The 3,808-nt window shown below is 37.6% G+C and overlaps 1 pseudogene; it reads right to left on the bottom strand.

Annotated features, from left to right (window-relative positions):
- Nucleotides 1-1,130: 1,130 nt before the first annotated feature.
- Nucleotides 1,131-1,546, bottom strand: LOC108178067 (cytochrome c oxidase subunit 7C, mitochondrial pseudogene; annotated as a pseudogene).
- Nucleotides 1,547-3,808: the final 2,262 nt, after the last annotated feature.

Genomic DNA, 3,808 nt, shown 5'->3' with positions numbered 1-3,808 from the left:
TGGTGCTGGCATCCCATATGGAGGTGGGGTTCTAGGCCCGGCTGCTCCTCTTCCAGTCCAGCTCTCTGCTGTGGCCCAGGAGGGCAGTGGAGGATGGCCCAAGTGCTTGGGTGCCTGCACGCGCATGGGAGACCACCTGGCTACTGGCTTTGGATAGGTGCAGTGTGCCAACCGTGGTGGCCATTTTGGGGGTGAACCAACGGAATGAAGACTTTTCTCTCTGTCTCTCTCTCTCAGTAACTCTACCTGTCAAATAAGTAAAAAGAAAAAAAAGATAATCAAACTTCTTATTTACAGAAGCATGGATTTTTTCTTTTTGTTCCTTTGGAGGAAGCGGAAATTTTCTGTTTAAATTAAATACAAAGTATTTTAGATCACATTTATAATTGTGCTAAATCCTTCAAGTCTGATAAGCAACTCAGCAATAAATGTGCATACTATTTAGTCAGTGTTCCTAGAAACTTTATCATTGCTTTTTCTACTAAAGCATTTGAATGTTAATATCCAGAAAAAAGATAACACTTATAATGGAATATGTCAATATCAAGATACAATGTTAATTTTAAATAGGCTATTATAACCAGTTTGATTGTGATATTTTATAGCTATCATTGAAGTAGATGAAAGATAGTAATAGATTAAATATTTCATGCTAATATTCCTCATGCTGAGATTTGTTTCCTTGTCACAGCTGAATTGAAACTACTTATCATGCAGCTACTGAAGGGATATCTGGATCCACATAATATCTAATATTGAATGACAAGAAATAAAGCACCATGATTATTTTCTTATCAGGGCTTTAAGTAACAAATACACAATAACATGAAAATGCCTAAATAATTGACACAATTTTCCAATTTGTACTCAGATATTAGTTTTTCTTATAGATATAATAAAATATTGAAATCAGAAGCTATGACATGGAAAGTAGAAAAAAAGAAATTATAAAAAAGTTCTAACATAATCACTTAATTGGATTCACTACTAATAATTCTTTTTTTTTAACTTGGCATTTCTTTTATATCATCAATTTTCAACAATGTCTTAATCCAAAAGAGCAAAAATTAAATAATCATAAAGCAAGCAACATGCTCAATTATCACATTCCCTATATATGAGAAGAGGCATTCAGCATTCAAGTCGTAAGTTTATTTATAAACATATCTAGTATGCTGTGAGTTCAAGAGTTTGATCCATTTTCCAGAGACTGCACCTCTTGAAATGCTGTTATCTGTTAAATGGATGACCTAAAACATCCTTATTTCTTAAGCAGTTGGTGCCGTACTATGAAGAAAGGGGCAGCAAAGCCAGATCCCAGATACAAGGTCATCATAGCTAGCAACCTCCAGTTGTTTTCCACTGAAAGTGGCAAATTCTTCCCTGGGCCCTCCTCATAGTGGCTCCTATGGACCACAGAGGCTGTGAGCCTCTGGATGCTCTGTCCCAACATGGCGCGGCTGGGGGCTCTGTGCAAGGCACAGAGACCGAAGAAGGAGAAATGGTGGAACGACATGAAACCTCGCTCCTTGCACGACCTTGATCCACTGTGGATTCACTACTAATAATTCTAAAGTAAAAATTTTTACATTACTTAATCTAATAAGGTAGGCATGCATTTTTTGCAAATGGAGGAAACTACAAACATATATCATGGTCAATTTTGAGTTAGTATTATTTAAAATTCTAATCTCTAATATTGCAGAAATATTACTGGTAAACTTTTATGTTTGAATGGTAAGTACAATAACCAAATTTCCATACAAGAAAAAATTATACTTGTATAAAAATTATCTTTTGGTCTCCAAATAAAAATTTTCATGAAACCTGCTCTTAAAATGCAATACTTTTTTTTTTTTTTTTTGATAGGCAGAGTGGACAGTGAGAGAGAGAGACAGAGAGAAATGTTTTCCTTTGCCTTTGGTTCACCCTCCAATGGCCGCTGCGGCCTGCGCACCGCGCTAATCCGATGGCAGGAGCCAGGTGCTTCTCCTGGTCTCCCATGGGGTGCAGGGCCCAAGCACTTGGGACATCCTCCACTGCCTTCCCAGGCCACAGCAGAGAGCTGGCCTGGAAGAGGGGCAACCAGGACAGAATCCGGCGCCCCGACCGGGACTAGAACCCGGTGTGCTGGCGCCGCAAGGCGGAGGATTAGCCTAGTGAGCCGGGGCGCCGGCCAGAATGCAATACTTAATACAATAAATTTTTACTTCTTTTGGTATTTTGAGAATATTTTCCATTGGCATTATGCAATTCCCCTCCAGAATCATTCCTTAGATTTGTCCATCTTCCTCTGTGCCTGAAGAGGCTGCACCTCACAGACTGAGTCCTCTTGCCTTTGGATGTCACACTGGCTTTGAGCTTACTGCAGCAGCCATTAGAACATCAGAAGGCAGGGAGACAGTCAGTATGAATGACATACATTTTCCTGGCTCCTCAATTTTCTGTCTGCAAATAATTCTGGCTGTTTCTCAAACCATGGCCCAGGTCTTGCCAAGTGGTGCTCTTATTTCTGGAAACTCCTTCATCGTTTTAACTCTTGGAAACAAGAGCCGCTGATAGTTTTCACCCCATTGCAGCTAATCTGGAGACTTTGTCATCCCTTGGCTGTTTTCCTTCAATGTGCCCAAGCCACTGTAAATAAAATTTTATTCAATCCTCTTTAATTGCTCTATTCAAATACACAAAATATTTTTGTTGAGACTTAGTCTGATATATTTGTCTTAAAATATTATATAGTATTTTCATGTTGGGGGGCATTTTAACCCAAATATCCAAAATTATGAGAAAAGTTATATTTGGGGTTTTATTATATTGACTTACTAAGTACAGGAACATTTTATACTATCTTCAATAAGTACTAATTACATATTTACCTACCAAAAGAATATAATTTATCTATTTTTTTAAAGAATAGGGTCATTATAATTTTAAAAAATTAAATATTTACAATGCACAAAAATCAACGCCCTTTGTATACACAGGCAATATCACTGCTGAAGAAGAACTTCTAAGATCAATCCCATTCACAATAGCCATAAAAGCAATCAAATACCTTGGAATAAACATAACCAAGGACGTTAATGATCTCTACGATAAAAATTACAAAACCTTAAAGAAAGAAATAGAAGAGGATACCAAGAAAACGAAAAATCTTCCATGCTCATGGATTGGAAGAATCAATATCATCAAAATGTCTATTCTCCCAAAAGCAATTTATAGATTCAATGCAATACCAATCAAAACACCAAAGGCATTCTTCTCAGATCTAGAAAAAATGATGCTGAAATTCATATGGAGACACAGGAGCCCTTGAATTGGTAAAGCAATCTGTACAACAAAAACAAAGCCAGAGGCATCACAATGCCAGATTTCAGGACATACTACAGGGCAGTTGTAATCAAAACAGCATGGTACTGGTACAGAAACAGATGGATAGAGCAATGGAACAGAATTGAAACACCAGAAATCAATCCAAACATCTACAGCCAACTTATATTTGATCAAGTATCCAAAACCAATCCCTGGAGTAAGGACAGTCTATTCAATAAATGGTGCTGGGAAAATTGGGAAAATTCATGCAGAAGCATGAAGCAAGACCCCTACCTTACACCTTACACAAAAATCCACTCAACATGGATTAAAGACCTATATCTACGACCCGACACCATCAAATTATTAGAGAGCATTGGAGAAACCCTGCAAGATATAGGTACCAGCAAAGACTTCTTGGAAAACACCCCAGAAGCACAGGCAGTCAAAACCAATATTAATATTTGGGATTGCATCAAATTGAGAAAAGTAAAGA

The sequence above is a fragment of the Oryctolagus cuniculus genome, chromosome 8 (assembly GCF_964237555.1).
Source record: "Oryctolagus cuniculus chromosome 8, mOryCun1.1, whole genome shotgun sequence".
NCBI lineage: Eukaryota > Metazoa > Chordata > Mammalia > Lagomorpha > Leporidae > Oryctolagus > Oryctolagus cuniculus.
The sequence above is the reverse complement of the archived record's forward strand: the minus strand, read 5'-3'. Positions and strand labels throughout refer to the sequence as shown.